At 41.7% G+C, this 27,709-nt stretch overlaps 2 long non-coding RNA genes across 3 annotated transcripts in view; one reads left to right on the top strand and one right to left on the bottom strand.

Annotated features, from left to right (window-relative positions):
* Nucleotides 1-17,641, bottom strand: part of LOC112545137 (uncharacterized) — a 70,504-nt gene extending 52,863 nt beyond the window's left edge. Inside the window, exon 1 of one of the 2 annotated variants that reach the window (XR_012900913.1) lies at nt 17,239-17,641. This is a non-coding gene — a long non-coding RNA (uncharacterized LOC112545137). The remainder of the gene's footprint in view (nt 1-17,238) is intronic. The other variant, XR_012900912.1, reaches the window with a different exon arrangement.
* LOC112545136 (uncharacterized) lies at nt 617-26,600 on the top strand. Its single transcript, XR_003088566.2, has 4 exons — nt 617-692; nt 1,503-1,595; nt 9,310-9,480; nt 26,364-26,600. It is a non-coding gene; the product is annotated as an uncharacterized LOC112545136 (long non-coding RNA).
* The last annotated feature ends 1,109 nt before the right edge of the window (nt 26,601-27,709 follow it).

Here is a 27,709-nt window from a genome sequence, read left to right as displayed (position 1 = left end):
GCTCAGATTTGTTTTGCGCAAAAAAGCCCCAATCGCGAAAATGGCAATCAGGGCTTTTTGTGCAAAAGCGCGTCTAGATTGGCCACGGACACTTTTCCACAAAAAGTGCTTTTGCGGAAAAGCGTCCGTGCCAATCTAGAAGCTCTTTTCCGAAAATGCTTTTAACAGAAAACTTTTCCATTAAAAGCATTTCCAGAAAATCATGCAAGTCTAGACGTAGCCAAGAGATGTGCCACCAGATCACAAGTCACGACTCTAACTGGAAAAAGCAGTGGTGACACTCATCCAAGGATGGCCCATAAACCATACCCCACATGTTGGTTTCACTTGTAGCAGACTGTGGAAATCTTCCCCAAAAAGTTAGGCACTCGGTTGGCAACAGACCCCACACTGACCAACATCAAGGATTGAGCCAGGATTTCCACTACTAAAGGGGTAGGTTTCTACAGTTTGAGCTAAAGAGCTAGCCACTTTGCCTGAGTGCAGTACAGCAAAACTAAATCATAACAGCCACAAGCTACATGCACCAGAGAATTCTATTGTGTGTGTGCTAATAATGCTCTTTAGTGTAACAGACTTCCATCATCTGTGACTCAGGCACATGGTACAACACAATGCACATTGACCAGTCACAGCTCCTAGTGGTCCATTCCTTCCTTCTCAGTGAGATTTGGTTAATGCTTCGGTTCTCGGTGAGGTTAAGGCATAGGGCACAACAGCAGCTATGTTACCAAGCCAATGGCTTCCAGGGTCTGACATCAGAATCTCTATGCTCCTTTTTTAGAAATTGTGTCTAGAACATAAGAAGGTCCATACTGGGTCAGACCAATGGTGCATCTAGCCCAGTATCCTGTCTGCCGATTGTGGCCAATACCAAATGCTCTAGTGGACGGGAACACAACAGGTAATCCTCACGTGATCCCTCTCCTGTCACCCATTTACAGACAAACGGAGGCTAGGGACACCATTCCTACCCATGATGGCTAAGCACCATTGATGGACCTAATCTCGATGAATCTATCTAGCTCTTTTTTGAACCCTGTTAAAGTCCCAGCCTTCATTGCATCCTCTAGCAAGGAGTTCCAAAGGTTCACTGTGCGCTAAGTGAAGAAAAACTTCCTTTTGTTTGTTTTTAACCTGCTGCTTGTTGATTTCATTTGGTGACCCCTAGTCTAGCCCTCATGGTTACAAAATAACAGGCTTGCTGATGGGGCGGGGAGGGGAAGGACCAGTTGCTCTAGGGCCCAGTGATTCAAAGGGACCAAGGGCTCCCCACCACCACTGCTGCTACAGTGGCAACAGCGGTGGCTCTTTAGATTGTGCTCCAGGTGGTTCTGTGAGAGGGGGCACAACACTCCAGGCAGAGTGGAGGACTAGCTGCTGCTTGCCCCCATCTGTTGGGATATGTAAAAATTAATAGGTCTGAAATGGCTCTACATTAGTTGTTCAGAGGTCAGCCACAGCATTACCCTGTAAACATGCTTTTTCCTTTTGTTTTGTAGTTTGGGAAGGTAGATTAAGGGTCCAGTTGAGACCAGTATTATCCTTTGATGTATAAACATGCTCGCTCTCTGTTCTGTAGCCTAGGAAACCAGGTAAGTATGGAGTTGCTATATTTCGTTATGTCTCTTGCTTATGTTATCCAGAGCCAATCAAGATATCTTCAAGGTCAAATTCCTTGTAATCTCTGTAACCTGTTAGTTTGTAGCACAGGAGTGTGTTGATTTAATTAGAAATTCTGTAAATAGTAATTCGGGGCGGGTATCATTGTATTCATTAATTGCTTATTAATATTCATTTTATGGGAGTTAACATTACTAAATAAGGCTTTAGGAAAAGTAGTGATAGACATGTGAATTAACATACTAAAACACATAAAAGGATGTAATCGGCACCAGGTTGTTGCCACTCGGACATTGTGTTGAATGTCCAAGGTAAATGTGTGTGGGCAATAAAGCAGTTCCTTTTACCCCATCTGCTCCTGGGTTGCCTGTTTCTCCTCTAACACCATCCCTTCTGGGAAAGCAGAGGTAGGCCCCGCCCACTTTGCCCAGGGGACCGTGGAGGCAGTTGGTTCCCCTGCGAAGAAATGCTTGAAAATATGAACCCAGTGTAACCAATGAAGTGATGTCTGCTTCTGTCAAGTCAGCACACAGCATCCAGCAGAGGAAGGAGCAGCAGACTTCAGAAGTGGGGATGAAGCTGCCAGTCCTCTCACACAGCACATGCCTGGTTTCTGCTGCTATTGCAGTGGGACTAGCCAGTCAGGAGCTTTGAATCCCTCATTGCAAGGACTTAAATGTACCCTAGAACCAGAGATCCAGGGCCCCCATGGGGGCACAAACAGGTTAACTGGGACCCAGAAATCTGAAGCCCCACATCAGGGGCTGGGGCCAAAACCTGAGCAATGTTGATTTGTGAGGAATTCTGTGGAATATGGCTCCAGGCGACTGCTTTGCTTGCTACCCCCTTGTGATGGCCTGAGATTTTACATACAGAAAAAACACTGTTGTGGCACAGTTGTCCTGTGGTTTTTTTTTTTTTTTTACAGCATTTGCGGGGGAGGGGGGGGTAAGAGGGTTCAGAAAGGAAAAGGTTGAGAACCCCTGTCCTAGAGCTCCCCCCCACCTTCACTATTTGGGGGTGGGATGTCCAAAGCTCAGACAGAAACAAAATGATGGTTCCCCTTTCTATTACCCAACCAGTCATGGCATCAAAATGAAACACCACTTACAATAGACTATGCAGATCTGCGTCCTCCCCTCTTTACTTTCATGAGCAGTAAAATAGTAAACAGTGTAGGCATGTACTGGCATCTGAGATACCTAGGGAATGGAGCAGTTTGTGTCTCTCTGAGCTAACATTTCCAACACCCCGGCACCGGGTTACTCATTTCACATTGTTAAGGTTCTCTCTGCAACTATAACAGCTAAAGACTGAACGTAAATAAATAAAGGTCAATGGAAGGGTCTGGAGTACGAGATGGCAGCCTCAAAAAAAATGTCAGATCACAGACCTGGTGACACAAAACCAGCTCCCCACTCATCTAAGGGCCTAAGAGGGCAACTGCTGTGGCAGCAATGATGGCCAGAGCTGTCATCTCTTTAAATTGCCACTGGAGCCTCATGGGAGCTCTGTACAACCCCAGGCAGTGCACTCTGGACAGCACTAGACAAATGGGGAGGGGAGTAAAGCTAGACTGCGAGAATCTATCGGAAAAAGATACGCAAAATGCGCTTTGCATTTTACTTTTCTTTTTCCGATATTTTTGTTGGAAAAAAGCCCTCTTTTGAAAGCCCCCTTCTTCCTCGTGGAACGAGGAATACAAGGGCTTCCAAACGACCGTGTTTGGTTTTCCAGAAGAAAAAAAAAAAAGAAGAAGAAGAGCAAACGCGTTCCCTGGACACAGCAGAGTATTTTTGGGATACCTCTGGTATCCTGAAAAAACCCCACAGTCTAGCCATACCCAGGGAAGTGTAGTCTACATAGTGCTGAGGGCCAGCTGCCCCAGCTCCACCCCAAGCACCCTTCTGGAAGAGACCCAATTTGGTTGCAAAGCAAATAATTTCCAAAACTATCACTTCCTCACCATGTCTTTTATTACAGAAAAAGAATCATACAAGATTAGGGTTGGAAGAGACCTCAGGAAGTCATCTAGTCCAACTCCCAGCTCAAAGCAGGACCAACCCCAATTAAACCATCCCAGACAGGGCTTTCTGTCAAGCCTGGTCTTAAAAACCTCTAAGGATGGAAATTCCACTACCTCCTTCACTACCCCATTCCAGTCCTTCATCATCCTCCTAGTGAAATAGGTTATTCTTACATAACCAATTCTTTACATCACTACTCTTTCATTAGGGAAAAATTAAAATTTTATGTGAATATCCTCCAAGACCTTGACTAAAAAGGGCAAGGGGTTCTGTGGTCACTTTTCAAGGGAAGAATTGATCTCTTTTTTAAAGTGTTTCTTTTAAAAGTAATGCTTTGAGCTCTGCTACTTGTAAAAACTTGAATGGTTTCAGCTGTCCTAACAAGTCCTTCTGTCAGCACAATGCGAAATAGGTAAATATAACTCATATGAATAAAACACTTTACATATCCATTGGGGCACTCTTAGGGCATGTCTATACAGCAGGGCTTGAGCCAAAATAAGCTACACAACTTGAGCTACATCACTCGTGTAGCTTAAGTCGAAATAGCTTATTTTGGCTTTTGGCGCTGTCTACACAGCAGGTGGTCCGAGGTAGAACACTCTTCCTCTGACTTCCCTTACTCCTTGTAAAATGAGGGTTACAGGAGTCAGAGTAAGAAGTTCTCCAGCTCGCCATAATTTCAACATGAAATGCTGTGTGAAGCCTGGGGCCAGCAGGGAGTCCCCTGCTAACCCCAGGGTCCATGTTGACACTTCCACTTTGAAATGTACAAGATATCCAGCAGGGCTGGGGCACTTGTACATTTCAAAGAGGAAGCACGGCATGGAGCCTGGGGCCAGCGGGGGATTCCCCATTGGCCCTGGGCTCCACACAGCATTTCAATCTTTGAAATGCACAAGTGCCCCTACTGGGGCTCTTGTTCATTTCAAAGGCACTAGTCCTTATCAACTAAACAAATAGTGTAAATCCCATCAACTATTCGATTAGTTAATTAATCAAAATTTAATATCCCTAACGTGTATACATATTTTTTAATTGTATAGATATATATTGCATTTTTGCAATTATACAAAAGGTACAAAGATCACCACCAGGCAGGTCCTTACTGAAGTGTATGAAAAAAATATACTGCCTCTCTCCAATGAACAGTTTAAAGACATCACATAATTTTGATGTTCCCCTTCATTTTAACTTGCCTAGGCACTCAGTGGATTTAAGAGTAGCCATTCTTCTAAAAAGGAATTTCACAAGCCAACTACATTCTTCATGTTCAGAATTGACCTTCATATGCAAATTTGATGCTGTTTCTTAGGGCTTGAACAAAGACTTGAACTAGATGGCCCATTATAAAACCAGCTTTCCATACATTCAACAGCCCCATTTACATCAAAATCTAAATATGGGAGCCTTCCAGTTCATTCAACTAGCCTCATTAGCACTAGCACTACGAATGACAGTTACTTTTTTTCCCCCCCTCTCCCTTCTTTTTCTGTTATAAATTGTGAGGGTCCCCCCTTTTTTCTCCACACAAGTTCATCCAAAGAAGTGGGTTTTGCCCACAAAAGCTCAGGATACTTATATATATTTGTTTGACTCTAAGGTGCCACGTGACTAAGGTGCCACATTGAATTCAAAATATGTATGATTTAATGAAATATTTCAAAGAATTGAAACGTTTCCATTTCTCAGAGTTTCTATTTTGTATGACTTTTTGTGATATTTTTCCTGACAGCACTTCAAAAATGTTTGTATTTACTAAAATCTGATTTTCAGTATGAAATAACATTTTTCGTTAAATAAAAAAAAACAATTATTCCAAAAATGATAAGCAAAAAATTCATTAACAAAAATACAAAATTTAGTAAAAAATTGAAGATTTCAAATAATAGTCCACAATTTTCCTGGAAAGTTACATTTTTGAAAAAGCTTATCATCACACACACACACACACACACACACACACACACACACACACACACACCAAAAATGTTGACTAGCTCTAATTAAAATACAAGCATAAAATTCTTTAGGATTTTTAAATAGTTTTCAATTTATTTCATGTAATAGTTTAATATATTAGTTTATGTAACTGGGCTTCTGGGGAGTGGAGAGAAGAGAACATCAGGGACTGGAATATTAATAATGATAATATTTCACAATTGTGAAGCTTCTGAACAGGTTACTACCTAATAGAAGGCAAACCATGAGAGTTACAAACAAGGGAAAGAAATGGAGAAGAATGGTTACAAACAGATTATGCAGTTGGGCCCTGGTCCTGCAAATACTTATGTGCATGCTTAACTTTACTACCATCATTTTTTCATTATTAGGCCTTAGACCCTAATAGCTTTGAAACACATAGTTAAACCTAAGTAGGTACTTAAATGGCCTTCCTTGGGTACACTGAGCACCTACACATCCCGGAGTATATTAAGCTGACATTTATTATTGAATTTGAAGGGACATGACCCCCATATACATATTCTTCATAAAATCTGTTTACTGTTAAACAGATTTAAAAATTGGTCTTTTATAAAAATGCCACTTGCTGTACACCTTAATACAAACTTTTCCTAGAATATCACAATCACTGTAGCACCATGGAAAACAAAAATTGTGCCAAAGGAATCAGCATTTCCAGTCACAGAACTTGGACTTGGGGAACCGTGGCATTCTATGGACTCTGACAATAGTCCCCTAGCACTTCTGACAATGGAGCAAGCTTTTAGGCTGATTCTGCTCCAGTTGAACTCCCTGGCAAAGCTTCCACTTGATTTAATAAGAGCAGGCTAATGAATCTTATATGCTTTCTCTACAAGGCAGAATGGTGAGTCAGGTGGTGTGGTGGTGAATGAATTCTAATGGCCTTATCCTCAAGTATGGTGCCTCCTTTCTCCTCTCCAATTCTGGACTCAGCTGGATACTGGTTCAGCTCCCAGCAGGACAACTGGAGATTCCTCATCAACAGGGAACTCCAGCTGCCATGCTAGGACAGCTCTCTATCCCTTTTGCACTGCCAAAGTGGCACAAAAGAGATGGAGGCATGGGTCACAATCTGTCCATATTTACTTAAAATGCAGTTCTATCTTAAAATGTAATTTAATCAAAATGAAACCCTTGGCTCTCCACGTACATTGTGCTTTACATATGTAATTCCTTGTAAAATGTGTTTAGTTTATACATATGTTGTGTTTCTAACTGACAGCTCTTCAAATTCAACCTGTACTCAGTCAAGCTGTGTTATTTCTACCCTGTGTATCATCAGCAGTAAAAAACATCCTGCAAGTCCAGCCCTGCCTTTGGCGATCTCTATGCAACCCAATTGGAAGCTACAGAACAAATATATGGAAAGAGAAAGACAAAATATAAAACCCTCTTTTGTCACTTGTATACTGTCTTTCCAAGCAAAAAAAAAAAACACATTTTAAGCAAATCCTATCAAAAACATTAATAAATTAATTAAATCTTATTGCTAGCCTCCCCACTTTTGAGTCCCAGTGATGGAACAAAGTCCCGCTCAACTGCATTTTAACTCAATGACAGGCAAGATCCACCTTGAAAGTTCAGTAAAATTTAAAAATAAATCCTTAAAGAAAAACAAACAAACAGAAACGGGAAAGGAGTGTAGAAATTGTCCTGTTCAAACTATTATGGATAGCATTCCCAGGCACAATTTTTCGTATGCTTATTAAGTTGCCTACCCAACATTTGGTATTCAGTTCAGGCAGTCCATTGTCAGAAAATACTATACAGATAGTGTGATAAACCTTTTACAGTGTAAAGGCAATGAAGTCAAAGCCTGTTTGCTGCAGCTGGTGTTGCTCACCACAGAGGACAAAATAGATGGGATTAGTTTGGATACACAGCAATTGTCTTTGCATTTATATTGCTCACTGTTTCCAAATGGTAATCTGGGTCCTACTTGCCATGTTTTATAATTAGTTACTAGGCCTTTTCCAATGCGTGACTTTGAACTCACATAATGGAATGGAGCTGGAAGGGAAGAGAATGATGGAAGCCTGTCAGGCCAAAGACTTCCACACAGCTGGAGAGCAAGAGAGGTAACATAGCCCCCTGCAGTCCTTACCATCCACACTTGCCTATTTATCAGGGTCTCTGAATCATAGAACACTAGAACTGGAAGGGACCTCAAGAGATCATCAAGTCCAGTCCCCTGCCCTCGTGGCAGGGTTTTTTTTAGCTTTATTTATTTACACACAGAGGTTTCTCTCATGATTTTACAGTGCTGTATATTTTAGGAGGACTGAACAAAAAGGGCATCTGCAGTGCCCATTTTCAACCCTGATACAAAAATGCTTTGCATTGTTGCTAGATGATGCCAGAACAGACTGTTGTCACAGAGCACTGGCTGCTGCTCAGTCTCTGGTTTCACAATAAAAGAAGTGTCCCGTTCTAAATCTGCATCTTGCATGAGGGAGCAGCCCTCTCCCAGATTGTGCTGACCTTCAGCCTTTGGAAAGGAAGTGTCTTTACTCATTGCTCTCCCTGCTACCGAGGCTCCATCCCTGATCTCAAGTGATTCTTACACATCCCAAGCTCCTCGCCAGGCCACCTCATGCTCATTCGGTGTAGTGCCCCTGCTTTGATTTCCCAGCGTAGCCTGCCAGGGGTGGAAGGGCTGGGATGACTGATTAGGAAATGAGGCTCACCTGTGCGGATTGAGGCCCACTCAGAAAGCAAGCCAGCTGTTCAACCCTCAGGATTCCAAAGGGGCAGCAGCCCTATAGAATGATCCTACTCACTCCGTGTCCTCTGACTCCCCACCCCTCCTACCATAAGTGCTTCTACATGTGTTGCATTAGCCACTGAGATTTCTGTGTGGAGGAGATGCTAGGGATGGGGATGCATAACAGGGTCTGTGGATCTACCTTGCAGAGAGGCTGAACAGCTACTCAGTGACCCTTGATGTACCCACCTGACTGCCCTCAGAATGATGAAGGCTAAGCACAGCTCCCTTATAGATGCTTAAGAAGCATCTATAGCACTCACAAATCTGGTCTTCAGCTCATGCTAAGCAGCATATAAGTTGTTATTTCAGAAAGTTTCTTGCACTTCTCAGGAACTACTTTCAATGCTGGCCAGGGGTACTTCCACTGTGCATCACGTGCTAACTTTTCTTTTCACCCACACTTGATAGAATACAGTGATACCCAAAGATGTATTTGATACCTCAGCAGCAAACAGATGAAGTCACTCCCCAATGAACTTACAATTTAGAATGTAAAATATGAATCAGAGGAAGGGAGAGAATCAATAAAAGGTAGGCTAGGGAAGACGTCACATAAATAAGATCCCCGCTTCTGTACATGTTTGGATAACTTTATCAGTTTAATTTAATTAGCTCACTCCTTGCCTATAATGCATTTGACTAGCCTAACTAGAAACTGAATCTGTGTGTCAGAGGGCAACAGTCTATGCATTAATTCACTGCACCTTCCAGCCCCTATATAGATCCTACTTTAAACACAAGAGAACCAAATAAAATTTTCTGTGTTAATAAACACACTCAGGAATTGTATCACAAAAGTAACAGAACAGCAAATTTAATGACTTAATATTGTACAATATAAAATCATTCCAGTTGAATAACTTTTAATTTATTAAAATACAGAGATGTCAATTATGCCTGATTTAGGAGAAGTTCAGCAGTACCAAGGCCCTATGTTTGACTCGTTGCCATGGCATCAAGCTTTTACAAGGACAACTTAAGAATCATTAAAGTGTCAAGGTGACAAGTCTGACAGTGGATTTAACGATGGATGCTAATAATGTTACTTCTTCACTTCATAATCATTTAGGATTCAAGGTAGGTGACAAATTTTATATATTTATCTTTTTTATTTTAGATGTTATAAAAAAGGAAGCCAGCTGAGGCTAGCAGAAGATGCCACAAGACTACTTGTTGAATACAGTATTTTTCATCCTACATTTTTCTCCCTCATGTGATCGCCTGATTGTCAGGTTTCCTAATGGTTTTAAGTTCCAATTTGTAATCATCTCACACTGCCTTGTGATTTTATCAGAACTTATAGCTAACACAATACTGAGCTTGGCCAAAATTTACTAACAAGGTCTCCTATGAAAGGAAGTGATTTGGTGGTACTCTTTACCCCTGTGAATCAGTAATATCTAACCAATGCCCAGCAAATTGTTAAGGGGACACTGATCTGTGGAACACTGTACACAGGAAATATAACATGAAGTTCTTGACTTGTGTTCACTAAAGATGTCTTGAGAATATGTTCAATATGTAAAAATGGAATTGCATCCCAGCTGACAATAAGCACCACAAACTTGTTTCTCACAGGTCATAGAAGAATCTTTGGCTGATAACATCTTCCAGTCAGTTGTATAGACCTGTGCCTGATTCAGGCCAATAACTCAGAATTACCCAATGCCTAAATGAGCACTATCTGGGTGAAACTCGTTACAAGTCTGTTGGTGGCTGTGCAATTCAGTGCATGCATAAGTTTTAAGGAAGCATGCACAAGAACAGCTGTGACACCCCTTTAAAAGGCACATCTGTCAATTCGTCCATCTGCTTCCCCTAGCCCTACCAATATTATCTTAGTCTTCTGTGGAATGAATCTCAGCCAACTATTGCTCATGCAGGCCCCAAGATCATGAAAGACAGGTTAATCATGCCACTGTTACAGTCACACATGCTGGAGACGTGGAATCGTGTGTCACCAGCATATTGAAAACTCTGCAGCCCTTGTCTTCCATAGCCCTTCTAGCAGTTTCGTGAAAACATTGAACATGTGCATGGGCACCATTTAGGGATGTCAGCTGGATCCTTTCCCATCCCTGTGCATCACGCCATGTGTTAATTTTAGGACTGATATGTGCGTCTCACTACTACCGTGCGAGAGCTCAGCCCCAACCTTGGCAGAGGGAAACTAACATTGAATGACCGAAGGCAGGAGAAGAAGAAGCAGGAGTGGGGGAGACAGGAGCTCATGAACACTGGAGACAGAGGCCAGATCCTGTAGCCTCCTGAAAAGGGAGGTCAATAGTAAAGGGGACAGGACCCCAAAAGACCCTGAGGCAGCTTCACTGTGTGGTAACAGGTTTTTCTGTCCCATAATCTGAGCCTCTCACCATTGTCATCACCAGTCTACCCCTATGTCACATGGAAACCAGAAACCCACGTCATTTGTCAGGACCCTTACCACTGGAAACAATTCCACACTATACAGTGAGAAACTAAATGGAGTCCTATAGGAACTATGCCCTTGGATGACTGTGGAAGAGCAGGAAACTACTCTCCTTACAGTCTAAGTGGCCCCTGAGCCTAAGTTGCCCTCTCCTGAATAAAATCTGAAATAGCGCCACTGAATAAGAGAGGCAACACTATCAACCTATGTGGTTCTCACCCCAACACCACTTGGGACAGAGGAACCATGATGTACAGATACCAGTTCTCAAAAAGATATAAACAGGGATTCAAAAGCAGTTCTGTGCTACTCCTGCTGGAGCCAGAAGTGACCCAACAAAATACAACAGCAGATGTGTGACCTCAAAGAGTCAGCATGGACACTTTATCTATTAGTGCTACCAATGCAGTTTCTACCCTGTGCCTAGGTCTATAATCATACCAAGGAAATCTGGAGAATTAAGAAACTGTCAGAGTTGCTGTGCCACAACCTACAAATTACCAACATCAAGAGATGGTTTTCTGAGCATGAGTCTCAAAAAGTTCTTAAAAATCTACTAGAGCTCTGCCTCAAAGGGAAACACTGACTATCTGGACCAGAAATGAACTCTCTGCCTCCAACTGGCCTTCAACAGCCAGGAAGTACAAGAGTCCAATGTGCAGAGTGCAGCATTAAACTGCCCCAGCACCTCCCTACCTTTTATGAGCGATACTAGCTGAAACTCAACAAGACCACATATCCCCAACACTTCCACTTAAGGCTGAAATTCTGGTCCCATCTAAGTCTATGACAAAACTCCCATTGACTTCATTCAGTGGCATCAGAATTTCACCAAGAGTATTTAGTGCACTAAAGCTCTCCTCTCACATTCACAGAGCATAAATTGTTTGCCCCCTGCACAAGCCTACTAGTTCTCTATGCCTGTTACTTCATTGAGCACCTGAAGAAAAAAAGCTAGGATCTTGCCCAGCTGCATTTTAATGGGATAGTCATGACCTGATCAGGCTTCAGCAGTTACTAATAGTAGAGACACAAAATGACGAATGAAAAAATTCAAAACTAAGATTCACGTCCTAAACTCAGCCTATTATGCTCAGTTAGTATAAAAATAACAGTGATGCAATGTGTCTCGCACTGCATTCAGGTCACAAGAAATGGCTACAAAGGCCAGAGTGTCCATGCTAACTTTTGAATTCCTGGCATTTCTTCCCCATCGTGCATGTAATCAGTCCCCTTCTGAAGTGTGCATTAAACTTCTTACAGCAGCTTGCATTGACAAAGTTGTATACATTTCCATTGAAAAGATTTTTCTTATCTCTGTTTATAGGGTATTCATTGTTTGACTCTGTATTCACACAGACTCTCAAATAGCCAATGAACTAGAGTTCTAGCAGGGTTTTCGTCTCACTACAGCATAAAAATTGCCAGATATTTCAAGCATGCTTGGCCGAAATCAAGGGGTTTAACCATAATTTTGGTGTATTCCACTTATCACATCCCTTCAGAAATATATACACCTTTCATGCTGGCCATGTATTTGGCTCCAGATTAAGTCATGCCCTTTGAAAGGTATTTTGCAATCTAAGCCCTCTCTGTAAATATCATGTTAAAAATCACCAGCCATATTCTTCACCATGAGGCAAGGGGAGTGGAGTTTGAGGAAGTACCTCTCATAAATTTGGTTACGTGTTTTTAATTAATTTGAACTTTTAAATTAATTTACTTTGGCACTTTTGGCATAGGGGACTGTACTTGACCTCTCTAGGTTCCTTCCAGTTCTAGTATTCCATGATTTGCATTTTTTCTCTATTCGTTTTCAAACATCTGAGCAACCAAATTTATTAGCACAAATATTTTCCAGTTTAGAACTTCAAACTCCAAGGACAATTATTTGTGCCAAAAGTGCTTATTTGCTCACCAAGTCAATGTACAGAAACAATGTAATTTAGGGCAGAGGTGAAAGTAAGCAGATGCACCCTGGTATGCAGATCAGGCAAGAACTGTCTGAGTTGCAGCAAAAGCCTGCAGGTAACTATTTAAAGAGCTGGCAGGGACCTGAGTTGCAATAGGATAGTACCTGTAGGTAATTTTATGTTACTTTCAACCTCTGATTTAGGATCATGTGATTTATGACCTATCACAACAAATTACTACAACTCAAATTCTGAATACTCAGTTAAATCACAATATACCAGAAATTTGGTTAGAGAATAAGTCTGAGGAAATAGCAGTTGTCTCCTAGATGTTCAGTGAACAGAAAGAGAAGCCAAATCTATTGAACAAATTGTTTAAGAGTTATTTGCTCACCTCTACCTATCACCATCTTTGCCAAAAGCCTTCAATGGCACTCAGAGCTACTAGATCAGCACTAAACGCATGCTTCATAGTGTAATGACTGGAAGAGAAGTAATAAAAATGTACTCATTTCTGTCAAAACTAATCTGTTAATAGGAAAGTTTGTGGCAAGTATCCTGTAATTCATTTCTGTGGGGAAATGGATTCCCCATTTAGAGAAAACGGAGCTGTTTTTTTCTTAAGCAGTGAGATGCCTATTGTGCAGGTAATTACAAGAAGGCCTATGTTGACCTGGCAATGAGGTAGTGTATCTAAATACCTGAAGAGAAGGAGAAAAAACAGAAATGAAAGCTGAGGCCCCATCTGTTAGGCTGTAATGATTGTGCTATTTGAAGGCAGAAAGGTTTGTCTGAAGCAGCTGGTTTCTCTCCAAGTGACCTTTTAGCATTTCTGCTTTTGCCGTCTGACAGATGTGTCAACTCAATAATTTCAAAAGCCCCTGAGTAAATAACCAATTGTGAGCAAGGATGACCCAAAGCGATGACAAAATGGGTGCACACAGCACATTATAGAACATAATACCTATTGAAAGAACTAGGAACATTATCGAAGGGGAAAAAACATTTTACTCTTTATTCTTGAGTAAATGATTTTCCTGCCCACAGATCAGTTGTTTTCAGGGGAAAAAGGGATTGTGAAATGAATGGAAGGATATTGTGATGTGTTTGCCCTTGGAACACTTCTGTAACCTGGTTGCAGGACTCAGGTGGTGTCTCAGAGCTCAAAATGGACTCCTGCTCCCTCACTCAGCTCACAGCTGGGAAGAAAGACTGAAGGCCAAAGCTAATTGGCTTGGTGAATGATTGGGGAACTGCAGAGAAGTGATTGCAATCAGACCAGGTCTGATAGAGTTTAAAGTCTTCTGAAGAGTTTTCAAAAAAGTGATGCAGATGCTGCTTTTAACTCTAACTTGAAGGTGAATGTCAAAGCAATATTGAGACTACTGAGCGTGCTCTGTTTTGATAATGCACCACAGATTCTGCTTTCGATTCACACCATTATATTCTTCATCTTCCACAGTGCTGGAGAGTGCGCTCAGATAAGAGCCACATCTACTAAGTTTAGCCATATTTAGCACCGTTCCATTTAAAATTGAAAGGGGCACACAGCCACATGCCCATTTCCAAATCAGCCTGTACATCACTGACAGAGCAATATTACAAAGAGAGAATTACAGCAATGTCAGTTCCTGCTGGAAATGTACCCAGTTCCATTTACTCTTTCATCGTGACGTGACAAAAGTGTTAGCCAAACAAATGTTTTCTCTGTACCATTGTTACCAGTTAGAAAGTGTTAATATCCCTTTCAGTCCAAGGAGACCACAGGCTGAACCTCTCTAGTCTGGCACCCGCAGGACCTGACTGGTGCTGAACCAGAGAATTTGCCAAACCACAGGAGGTCAATATTGTCTAGTATGGAGCTGGGCAAGATGCGGCCCAGGGGCCCGATCCAGCCAACCTAACACTTTGATCCTGCCTGAGGATTGTATATGGCCGCTTTCTATTAATATCCTGCTGCCCATACCAATGAATTTCCAGGCAGTGGCTCAGGCAGCAGAATCCTATTTAAATGGCTCACAGCTCCTACTTGTGACACTTCTGGCAGGAGCCAGAGCCATGACCCTTTAAATAGTCACAGCAACTCTGGGTGGCTTCCAGGCAACACAGTAGCAGCAAGGCAGGGAGCCCTTTGCTGTGTTTTTAATTCAAAGCCCCTAGCCCCAGACAACTCTGAGGGGAGGCTATCCTCCAGCCCCACCCCTTCTGCCTTAGGTCCTGCCCCCTCAGGGATTGGAGCCAGCCTGTGACCACATACCAAAATTCATTAAGTTGCCCCTCCATGAAAATTGACTACCCCTGGTCTAGCAGCATTACCAACATTTTCTCTGCTTTCTGGGCTCTTAGAAGACATTTAGGGGTAAATCAGAGCTACATAACACATAAAAGTTGGCCATATCCATGGTAAGAGGACATCTAGCTAACTAAAATCATGCTGGACCATGGATGTTGCCGGACCAAAGAGTGTCAGACTAGAGAGGTTCAACCTGTAGCATTGTGGCTGTGTCCAACTGGTACTAGCTGTCAGGAGAGCTGAACCCTGTTAAATACTGACTCTTCCATAGACCTCTATTAATCTTTGCTCACCTGTTTCGTCAGATGTAAGACAGGGCAATATTGTAAGCCCTATATCACAATGCTGCTGTGAAGCCTAGCTCCTTTGTATGATCTTTGGAAGGCTCGCAATAAGTGAAAAGGGTAATATTTTCTTTAAAGATACTATAGTGCTGGATGCATGTAAAGATACAGTAACTGTACCTGACCTAAACAGATTGAAACTCAAATTAAAAGTCATTTAAGAAGTTTGGTGGTATTAGTAGTGAAAACCCATCTTACAGATAATATAGAGCTGCTATAAGTAAGCAGGTGCCAACTTCATTTACACTGAATTAGGAATCACAAATGTCTGGACAGATACCAAGTCAAAATCTCACTTCCCTGCTCATCAGAAATTATAAACACAAAGCTCCTACACAATGATATAGGATGCAAAATGTTCATTTGTTTAAGAAAGGTTTAGGGATTCTTAAAATTCAACATTAAGTTTATCAGAAAATTTAAAGATTTGAATTAAAATTTAACACTGTAAATAGTAATCATTCCTGAAAAGATACTGCTAGGATAAAAAAAAATTGATCTAGTCTCTTATATCATTCTCACCACCATGATATCTGAGTGCTTTTATAGGTCTGCTAAATCGGTAGTATTTAAATCCATATTGCAAGTATGAGGCAACAGAAAACTGGACCCGCAAAGAAAATTTTAGGTTCAGGATTTAAGATTCTTTTTCAAGTTGCCTCTAATTTTATCCTTAATAGATTTGTCCACTTTGTATACAGTATCTAATATGCCTGCAAAGTGTTCACACGTACACCTGGGCAACAGAACCAAGCTTTGATTATGTAAGGAGAGTTTTTAAATCTAGAATCATAGAAATATAGGGTCCAATGGAACCTCAAGAGGTCATCTAGACCAGCCTCCTGTGCTAAGGTGGAACCAAATATACAAAGGTGATCTCCGACTTGCGTTTGTCAAACCTGTTCTTAAAAACCTCTAATAATGAGGATTCCACAACTCTTCATAGAAGCCTATTCGAGTGCTTAGCAACCCTTATTGTCAGAAAGGTTTTCCTAATATCTAACTTAAATAGCCCTTGCTACAGATTAAACCCACTATTTATTATAACTTCAGAGCACACAGAGAACAATTAATTGTTGTCTTCTTTATAACAGCCCTTAAGAAATGTGAAGTTTCCTCCTCAGCCTTCTTTTCTGAAGTATGCATATGCCCTGGTTTTTTTTAAACTCTTTCCTCCTGGAACAGGTTAACTAAACTTATTGTCATTTTTGCTGCTCTCTCAACTCTCTCCAATTTGTCCACAGTGCCAACCAGAACAAGACAGTAATCCCCTGTGTTTTGCACACAATACTCTGGTTAATGTGCTCCTGAATATTAGCCTTTTTTGCAACCACATTACACAGTTGACTCATATTCTATTTGTGAGCCACTATAAGCCCCAGATCTTTCAGTGCCTAGCCAATTATTCCCCATTTTGTAGTTGCACGTTTGATTTTTCCTTCCTAAGTGCAATATTTTTATTTGTCTTTATTAAATTTAATCTTGTTAATTTCTGACAGATTCTTCAATTTGTCAAGGTCATTAGGAATTCTAATTTTAACTGCCAAAGTGCTAGCAATCCCTCCCAGCTTGGTTTCATCTGCAGATTTTATAAGCATACTCACCACTTCATTTTTCAAGTCATTAATGAACATATTGAATAATACTGGACCAGAACTGTTTTGTCCTCCTGTTTTGACAGTGAATCATTGGTAACTACTCTTTAAGTATGGTATTTCAACCAGTTTTTCCACCTATTTTACAGTACTTTCATCTAGACCACATTTTCCTAGTTTGTTTATGAGAAGGTGGGACTGTCTCAAATGCCTTTCTTTTAAAAAAAAAACACCAAGATATAACACATCTGCAGGCACCCACCTCACAGTAGGCTCATCTTCCAGTCAGAGAAAGAAATTAAGTTGATTTGCCACAGTTTCTTCTTGAAAAATCCATGTTGGCAATTACTTATCTTCTAAGGCTTTCAAATTGATTGTTTAATCCTTTGTTCCAGTAGCTTTCCAGGTATTGTCACTAGGCCCTGGGCAATTGGAAGGAAGAGGTTCAGCTTTGGCCTCTTGGAAGGGGTGGGGCCTCAGGCAGAAGGAGTGGAGCTAGGGGCAGCCATGCCTCTCCCACCCAGCCTTCAGCACCACCCTGATCATGCTGCACAGGGCTCCAGAGGTGATTTAAAAGGCCTGGAGCTCTGGGCCCTTTTAAAATCACTGGACCTGGAGCAACTGCCTCCTTCCCCTCAACCCGTGGTTGTGGCTCTGTTCATTAGGTTGCAGGGCTGAAGACTGACATTCTCTTGTTTGCTGGTGCACAAGTCAGGTATGTTAAGCCAACCTCTATGTGCGCATTCCTACATTACTCTGCCTCTCTCTGATCTGGGTGGTTTCTTCAGCGAGAACTAACACATGATTTACCATTTCAGTTATAGTGGTGACTCAGTCCAGGATTTCTCTAGCACTGGAGGTTACATACAGGCAGCTATCTACCTTAGCTATGTGATGTGAACTGCTATGGACCAAGACAATAAAACTATCATCCTTGCAGCTCTGGCTATACAATTTTCCCCAGCTCACCACACTTTTCAAATGCTTTGCTGGATCTTACATTAAATCTTGGGACATCTTCATGGGCCAGCTCCACAGATTAGTTAATCTGCCTCTGTACAATTCCAGGTAGTAGAAGCTGGTGAATGAGGGCTGCTGACTTGGAGGAGCTGTGTTAAAAGGGACTCTTTCAATCACTTGCTCAGATGTCAGGTTACATCCCTGAGCTTTGTAATGATCAATGTGTCCCAAATGGAGTTTTCAGTTCTGTGTTCCCCCCCCCAAAGCAAACTTCTTATATCACCTGATTTCAACCCAATTTTCATTCCTTTACTTTTCTCCTCCTACTAATATATTCCAAATCACATTCCTATAAGCAAGAGGCTATTTTTCATTAAACCTTTTAATGTCAAACATTTTGAGATAGCATACTGATACTACATATAATGTGCAAAATTACACAATTTGGACCTTATAACCTTATTCTTTAAGATTCCATTACCTTGATCTGATTTCTGTAGCTGTCATCTTTGTCCCCCACTTTGTTCATTGTCCTTGAGTGGGTAAAAATTGTAATGTAATATTGATGAGTCAAGGACCTGTTACCCTGTTTTATTTTAAAGCGCCATGCAAAACTCCTGTGCCATAGAAATAATAGACAATAAAAGATGAAAAACCAATGTGTGTGGACACAATGTACTCAGTAACAAATGCTACAGTCTTTGATACATCATATTTTAATTTAGTTCAAATACACGATCCCTCACTACTATATTTAGAACAGCAGTGTGTCTCCATTAGGGGTGTCAGACAGGTCTTATAAAAATCACATTATAAAATGTGGGTCAGTAACCACTGAGTCATGTAATTTATCAAGACAATAGCCAGATGTAATGTTTGACATTAGTTGTTTTGTGATGCAATCTGCCGGTAACACAGCAACTTCCTGCATTACTGAGACAGAAAGCATGTTTTTCACCAATAACTACAGTGTCAAGCCAAAACCCTCAGATTACCTTTTCAATCCTGAAGATATGATATGGAAAGAGGTGACAGAACAGTCAAAATGTTTACAAGATCCCATCAACTCTGGGAAAAGGCAGTGGTTTCAGAATGGTTTATTTATTTTTCATTTATGCTTTAATTGCTTTTCTCCTGCCCTTATCTTAAAACACCCTCTTATAAGAGAGGAAAAAGTGTTTTCCAGCTATTCTTACTTCTTGGGTCCTTTTCTCTCTAGCAGACAGGTTAGTCTACCTTGACTAAGAGCAAACATACTGCAGAACAACACAGCAGTTACAGAGTGATTTGATTCGCAACACCAAGTGACTGGATTAGCACAGTGATTGGATTATCTGATGTGGAGTGGTTATAACTCAGGTTATTGCATCCCCACAACATGATTAGCACAATCATCAGCATCACTCCAGCTTTAACCCTTCTCCATCAGCTGGCTAACTAACTTGAGCTTAAAGCACTGTTTAACTTGAGAGAGGACAAAGAAATGGTCACAATGGTAAGGGATTGACTTTTTGTTATGTGTTTTTCCAGTGCCTAACACAGTGGGGCTGGGGCAACTAGGCACTACATCCATGATAATAAATAATCTGTTCAAGTTTTGAATTCTAATCGGCAATTCAATACCCAGCATTGGAGTAACCATTTAACTGGCAAAAAAAAAAAAAAAAAAAACCACACATGGTAACATAAGAGCCCAGTGTTGAGATTATGAGTCAGTTTCCAAAATACTATTAACTTCAATTTTTTTTTATAATCCAGACTTGGGCCTAAACTAAAACCTCAGTTCTGAACTATCCTAGAGTTTGTGGGGCAGGTGTCAAAATCTGAACCTGATCAGCTTTGGAGGGCACAATGTATGCTGCACCTTCCTACAGGCTGATGCAGTAAGAACACTCCATATGCTCTGAAAAGCCCTGGAAGGCAAGTTGAATGTCTGAAGGACAGTGATTCCCAAAGCTCCCTGTGGGGATCTCACCCCACATAGCACTCCCGAGGTAGCTTGGGTCTTTAAGTCATAATATATATTTCTTACTTCACTCAAGCAATGTCTGCAGAAGAAATTAAATTATATAAATCAAATATTAAAATTATATCATGCTGAATGAGGAGCGGCCCTTGAGAGCTGGCATAATGCCACACAGCTAGCTACCTGAGTTTAATCCCTTAGTTGCGGGGTGCGAAGATCAGCACTCTCCCTGTCCATTGCATGGCCTCTGGAAGGCATTTACTACAGGCAGTTCCTTGAAGCAGGATCATGTCCCTGTGAACAGCTTCTAGTTCTCAGCATGACCAGATGGCTCTGCACTCTGCCCCTATCCACAGGCACCATCCCTGCATCTCCCATTGGTCATGGTTCCCAATCAATGGGAGTCTGACTACCCCTGTGCCTAGGAGCCACAAAACATGACACTACTTCTAGGAGCTGTGTGGATCCAAGGCAGGCAGGGAGCCCCACTGTGCTGCCAACTAGACATATAGCATCCATGTCAGCAGTGCTGACTGGAGCCGCCAAGGACCCTTTTTGACTTGGTATTCTGGTCAAAAACTGAATGTCTGGCAACCCTAGGTCTCCTACTGACCTATAGGACTGGGAGCTGGGTTTCCACCACCAATGGGAGCTGGGAAGCTGCTGGGGATCCCTGAACAGTCAGGGGAGTGGGGAGCTGCAGAAGGCCACTTGCTGCCACGGTGACTAGACTGCTGGAGGCCCTAATATAATAGAATCCATGACTTCTGCGAGCTCTGTGACATACTCACAAACTTTGCCATAAATGGCTACACTGAATAGAGGGCCTGTTAGACTTCCATCCAAAACTCAAAGTCTGCTGGGAGAAATACACTATACTACCTTCAAAGAAGGCTTGATTTTGTTCTCTTGTTGAGTGTTTTTTCCTAATCTGAAACAAGTCATTCAGACCCAAAGCACATTGTTATTAAGCTTTGTACATGAAAAAGAAGGTATTTCCCGCTGCTGAACATGCAAAGTGCATCCACTGATTACATGAGCAATAACAGTTTCTGGAACCTTCATTTTAAAATATTATTGTCAGTTGGGAAGACCAAAACATGCTAATTTTAAGTAATCCCCATTATTTTTATACCATGGATTCAGTCATCAGGTATGCTGACCAGTGTTCAGTGCATCTGAAGAAGAATTAAAGGCACACTTAGCTTTTTTTTTTTCCTGTCTTTCTATTCTTCTTATACTGAATTGATTCAGCTATAGGGGCCCCGAAGATTCTCTAGTTTGAGCTGGCAGTAACTGGCCACCTGAAGTTGTTCTGGTCCCAAATTTCTAGGGGACAACATGCCTTATCAAGACTGCCTCCTCTGCCACACAGTATTTAAGGGGGAGCAGGAACTGGTGGCACCATGTCATCTATGCCAACTTTTATCACCCAGAAATTCTCCCCCAAAAGTGAACATTAAGCTGCCGTATAATATCAGCTTCCCATCTCCTTTGCTCCACAGAGCAGGCCTAAAAAACCAGATTGATGCCCAGGATCTGGCCATTTTGTCTAGTTTTGAATTATATAAAATTCACCATGTTCCATGTATGAATCCTTCCTAAATAAAGATACACAAACACAATGGCTGTGTCTAGACTGCATCCCTTTTCCCTAAAAGGGATGCAAATTAGACACATCGCAATTGCAAATGAAGCAGGGATTTAAATCCCCCCCGCTTCATTTGCATAAACATAGCTGTTGCTTTTTTCCGGCTCGGCTTTGCTGGAAAAAAGCGCAGGTCTAGACGGGGATCTTTCAGAAAATAAAGCATTTTCCAAGGAATAAGGGAATTCCAAGGAATAAGGGATCTTTTGGAAAAGGCTTTATTTTCTGAAAGATCCCCATCTAGACTGGCGCTTTTTTCCGGCAAAGCCCCGAGCCGGAAAAAAGCGGCAGCCATGTTTATGCAAATGAAGCGGGGGGGATTTAAATCCCCGCTTCATTTGCAATTGCGATGTGTCTAATCTGCATCCCTTTTCCGTAAAAGGGATGCAGTCTAGACACAGCCAATGAGTTTCTGCAGACATGGTTCTAGGAATTCCCTTACATGCTACTGTAACACCAACAGGCAGAACCTGTCCTGGGACCTTTGAAGCTTAGCACATGAGCCTATACAGCTTGAGCTATAAAGTCAGCTGGCACTCAGCTAAGGCTGTAAAGAACACTGGTTCTTTCTCTCTGTAGGTAGTCTTAGTGCCACTAGATGGGACAGTGCACCACACCCAGCAGGTATGAGGGTTACACTACCATTCTATCCAAGAAGATATATCTATTTTCCTCCAGAAGCCAGTTTATCCCATTGCATTAAAAATACTCATATATGCCCCAATCTCCGATGCCTGCCAGCTTGATCTTCCTTTATTTTTTTAAAGCTACTCCTATGTAAAGACAGTGAGAATAAGAGAGAGAGAATGCACACTCTCTCTCTTCACAGGAGCTTCAGGGGGTAGCCGAGTTAGTCTGTTACAGAAAAAAACAACAAATGCTCTGGTAGCACTTTATAGACTAACAAAACATGTAGATACCATGGTATCTACATGTTTTGTTAGTCTATAAAGTGCTACCAGAGCATTTGTTGTTTTTCTCTCTCTTCACAGTCAGGCCCAGCTCATCTCTGTGCTCTCTTTCGCTCCGCTGAACCCTCTGGAGGTGGCCAGCACTGTAAATGAGACTAATTTACTTTCAAACTTCTTTCTTCTTGTTGATTCTCTAAAGTTTCTCCTGGATTTTTATGGCCAATTCTTGATAACCCTGTTACACCTTGAGCCAGACACCATCCTGTATTAAATAAGCCATACACAGGATTACAAGACATTATTCTGTACACCATCAGTTCTCCTAGAGCAATTTCACTGCAGGACTGCATAAACAATAATCGCCTTCTGAAGTGAAGGGAGAGAATACTCCATGCAGACAGCTCTGCAGAATGCAAGGTAAGCTCATTTCTGTGTCCCTACACCATTAGCCTCTCTAGCAATAAACAAAAGACAGCTTTCATGCTAAAATGTAAGCAGGCACATACCCTGGCAGGCAGGATGTTCAAAGACACTTTTCAGAATCAGACAAGTAGAGCTTCAGACTGGGAAAGTAATCAAAGGGAATAGTTGCCATATTTCATCCCAGAGACAGATACAATTTAGTACCAGGTGAAATGGATTCCTAGAGAGTAAGTATTTTATAAAGCATTTTCAGATATTTCTGGATAAAATTCCCTGAAGAAATCTGAGGTCATGATTACGAAAAGGGCTATGACATAGCTATCTCAGATTCCACTTTTCTTTATCTATTTTAGATATTTCTAGGCCACCAATCACTGTAATAACCAGCTTTGTCTTGCTCATGATTTTAGAGAGACAAAGATAAATTAATATTTTCATCCTTTGGCAGATGACCTAACCTTCACAGATTTCCACCACAACTTCCTCAATCACCATCCACCCACCACACTCTCTTTCTGTCATAGGGTTCACTCACCATTGGAATGTTTCCTCCTGGCTGACCTGCGGATTAGCTCCTTCCAGGTCTGATGGCCCCTTCTGTCACTTGTTTATATGCCTGGCTATCTGTCTGAATCAGGGTGCTCTCTCTTCGTGACTTGGATGCTCCATTTTTTTTACATAGCCCTCTAGCCAGGTCACTGTGCGTTTTTCCCCTTATAGAGTATCAGTGTCTCACCACATAAACTGAGACAGTCACCGCATTCACTGCCCAGACCATGCCTCTTCCCCAGTGGCTGGTAAGGGACCCCAAGTCTACTCTCCAGCCTAGGAGCCCTTTGATCAGCAACCAATGTCTACTGTGTTCCACCCCGCTGCCATTCCCCTGAGCCTTTTCCCACTCTGTCTCAACACTTCTGGCTAAGCCCTTCCTTCAGGATCTGAATCCCCGGGGTTTCTACCCTATCTCTCTATTTCCTGCCTTCCCTCTAACTTCCAGAAAGAAGCCACATGCTCCCTCACTAATGCCTTTTTCTGCTGCCATCTTCCTGACTTTATACTAGCCCTACCTGTTCCTTCTCTGCTGGGCTCCATCATGAGTTCAGGTTACTTAAGCCACCTAATTCCCCTCAGGTTTAGGTCTACCTGATTAATTGGTAAAAGGTAATTAATTAATAACCTTTTCAGCCTTATTAACTGGTTTACTTCCTAGGCTAGTGCTGAGTAAATAGCCCAGTGAATTCCCATCCCCACATCAACTTCCTACACACCACGATCAGCTTCAGCAGTATAACTCTACAGATAGCTACATTCAAAATACTCATGGATTCCCACACTTGCCTTCACAGATCCTGTAACCATCCCAAACACACCGGCTGTGTCTACATTGGCATCCTTTTCCGGAAAAGGGATGCTGATGAGACACTTCGGAATTGCAAATCCACGAGGGATTTAAATATCCCCCGTGGCATTTGCATTTACATGGCTGTCGCTTTTTTCCGGCTCGGGGTTTTTGCCAGAGAAAAGCGCCAGTCTAGACGCGATTCTCCGGAAAATAAGCCCTTTTCCGGAGGATTTCTTATTCCTGCTTTCAAGGAATATGCTGTCTAAATACCCTAAAAGAACCTATTTCAGGGGAGAAAAAAACTTCCAACTATATGCAGAGTGCACCTCCCAAAACTGGAACTCTCTCGTCCAGCAACATCCAGGCCAGCAGCTAAGAGCCTGTGCACAGCGAGGCTGGTGGTATCAGGGCCAGGGCCTCAGCAGCCTGGGATGGTAGCAGGGCCATGGTAGCAGAGCAAGGGCAGCCTGGCAATTCTGCTGGGACTAGGGCAGTCCATGCATGTGTAACCCACACACCTAGTGTGGTTACTGAGTACTGCAAGTGTCACCTAGACCACTGCAACAGTTAAGATCAAGAGACCTCTACAGCATGGGCTGGGAGCCAGCTGCCTTTTAGAGGGTAGAGGCACCCTAGAGACAGCTCCCAGGTTCAAATCTGCCTTGGTGGTGGTTACGCATGCAGGTCCAGCAGCAGGGCTGTGCTGCAGCAACCTGATTGGGTCGGTGTTCTGGCCTGGCAGAGGGGGCAGAGCTGCGGCAGCCTGGCTGACGTAGGAGTAATGGTAGTTCTAATTAGGAGCTTTAATTCGAACTACCTAGTCCGTGTTGCGTGTAGCTGCGGGCAGGGAGTTCAAACTACGGGGGATTTAAAAATGGCGGCGCCCGGGAACATGCAAATAAAGCCCGGGATATTTAAATCCCAGGCTTCATTTGCAAGTTCAAATGCCTACATTAGCCGAACTAGTTCGAATTAGGGTGGCAGTGTAGACATACCCTGGACATACCCTGAGGGGAGTAGCTAACACTGCTGGGAGTGCAGCTCCCGGTGCTGTACCCTGGTTCACACTGGCACTTTACAGTGCTGTACCTTACTGTACTCGGGGAAGGGTTCACATCCCTGACCCAGAAAATTACAGCGCTATGAAGTGCCAATGTAGACTTAGCCCTTAGTAACTTTCGCAGATCCGAAGAACACGCTGTGTATCTTGAAACTCTTTTCTCCCACACCAATAGAAGTTGGTTAATTAAAAGATATGACCTCACCCACCTTGCTTCATTACTATCCTGGGACCAACACAGCTGCAACAACCCTGCAAACATCTCTTGTCTTTATCCTTTCCTTGATGGTGCACTTTTGTTGGCTGTCTCTGTTTGCAGGGTAAGAGAATTAGGAGCAAAGTGGCTTGTTGGATTTGGATGTGTAACAAATATGTGGTTTTAATTATGTGAATAGTCCCCAGATACCATAGTGAGAAGTGCTCAGCAAGCTTCTATAGCAATCAGTTAAAAGTAAAGCCATATTCCATATTTTATGCATTGTATCCCTTGCCATAGTACTGGCATGTAGGTATCATTCTTATCTCATACACACACACAATGAGAGAGAGGGAAGGAAGTTTTCAGAAATGTTGCACAATTGTAACTTTACATACTTAGAAAATAAATGGCTCTGAATAAAGATCAAGTTGTGACAGATGCCTAATGGATTCAAGTAGTAAGGTTATTAAAATAAATATATACAAAGAATAATATTCTATTTAAAGTAAATAGGCCACCATTTTATGCAGACTGACTATTTTGCAAACCTCTAGCTAATTTAAGACTTCAATTAATTTATATGGCTCTCATATTTCACGATTGTACTACAGTAGAGCTTTATTTAAGACTATAGTAATTCTGTTTGAAATACTGATTCCAAGAAGAACTGTATGTTTTTAATCAAATAAATACACTGGTGCATTATTATTATAGTAATTAATTGCATGCCCATCATGTAAGCACTTCAGTGCCATCAACAAAAATTAAGACACTAAGAAATATTTCCCCTCTTATTGTTTTAATAGCTTCAACCAAACCAACAAGAAATATCACACCTTTTTAAGATGGATAATTTTAAATGCTTTTACTTTTTTAAGGCTTGATTTTCAGAAGAGAAATACATCTGATGCAGACACTGTGGAAACCTGCACAAGCTGTGGGGAATCTCAGGAGAATGGAGCTTTGGGTTGAGTAACGCGTGTGGGCTTCCAGAGCTCATAAACCAGCCATCATTTTTATATTGAATTGTACCCTTGTGGATTGTGGGATGCTATGGTAAAAATTATTGCATAAAGTCTATTTTTGAGTATGTGTGTCTGTGTCTAATAAACATCTCCTCTAGATAAATCCCAATACTTGGGATACTAATAAATGCAGGCCTATGAAGAACAGAGAAACAATGTATCCAAATCCATTAAAGACCTTCAGAAGACAGAAAGCTTTTTCAAGGAAGACGGTTAGCTGATTTTTATTTTTTAAGAAGCCCTTCTCTGAGTTGAAGAGGACAAGTGACTATAAAAATGTAAGCAGTCAACCCCCGGCTGAGAAATAAAAATAGAAAAAGGGCCATTAGGCCCAGAGATGTCATCTGTGTCCCTCTTCTATATGTCTGTGCAGGGGATGTGAGGCAAGGAAAAAAAGCAATGAACTGGCTCACCTCCCTGCACAAAAGCATATTATGTTATCATACCATCTGTTTTTCAGTCAATACTACGCTTTCTTACCCCTCAGTGCCTACACATTGTCTTTGCAGAGTATGATTATAACATGGACACTGAATCAGTATTTTCTTTTAATATTCATGGCTAAATGAGCAGAGAAGAATAGTTCTAAATTAACTGAAATTATAACAGAATAATGGTAAAGAATCATCAGTATGTTTTATGTCTATGTCTGAGGTCTTGCGATAGCCCCATCGCTGAAGCATCTGAGTGCTTTTTGGGCTCTGATGCTGTAAGTGGACCCCTTTGAGTGCCTTCCATATGGATCTTATTGTAGAATTGGGCCATAGAAAAATTAACATATACTAGCGGTCATCATCCTCTTCCATCCTGAAACCCCCTTTTCCCTTCCATGATACTGTTTTCATCTATGGAACCTTCTCTGGGAAAGGAAGGGTAATTAGAACCCCCTGAGACCTGTTTGTAACCCCAGGTTCAGAACCCCCTCTCATATAGACAGTTTTGATGTGTTCCTTCACTACATATCCCAGTTCACTTTTGTCTACATAGTCGGAGCATACTCCCAGAACTATTTATAATGGTTTTGCTTCCCTTGTAACCTTTTCAGGATGTGTATGTGTAATATTTAATATTATGTCTTGAAAAAACTACTTTAAAAATAGACAGAGGTTTCTGAATGGATAACAAGTAATTTTTCTGACAGATTTGACTGAAAATAAACACATACTCATATGCATTACACTCATCTCAAATAATATTAT

Source organism: Pelodiscus sinensis, chromosome 2, assembly GCF_049634645.1.
Source record: "Pelodiscus sinensis isolate JC-2024 chromosome 2, ASM4963464v1, whole genome shotgun sequence".
In the NCBI taxonomy this organism is placed as follows: domain Eukaryota; kingdom Metazoa; phylum Chordata; order Testudines; family Trionychidae; genus Pelodiscus; species Pelodiscus sinensis.
Note: the sequence above shows the minus strand (reverse complement) of the source record. Positions and strands in the feature narration are given on the sequence as shown.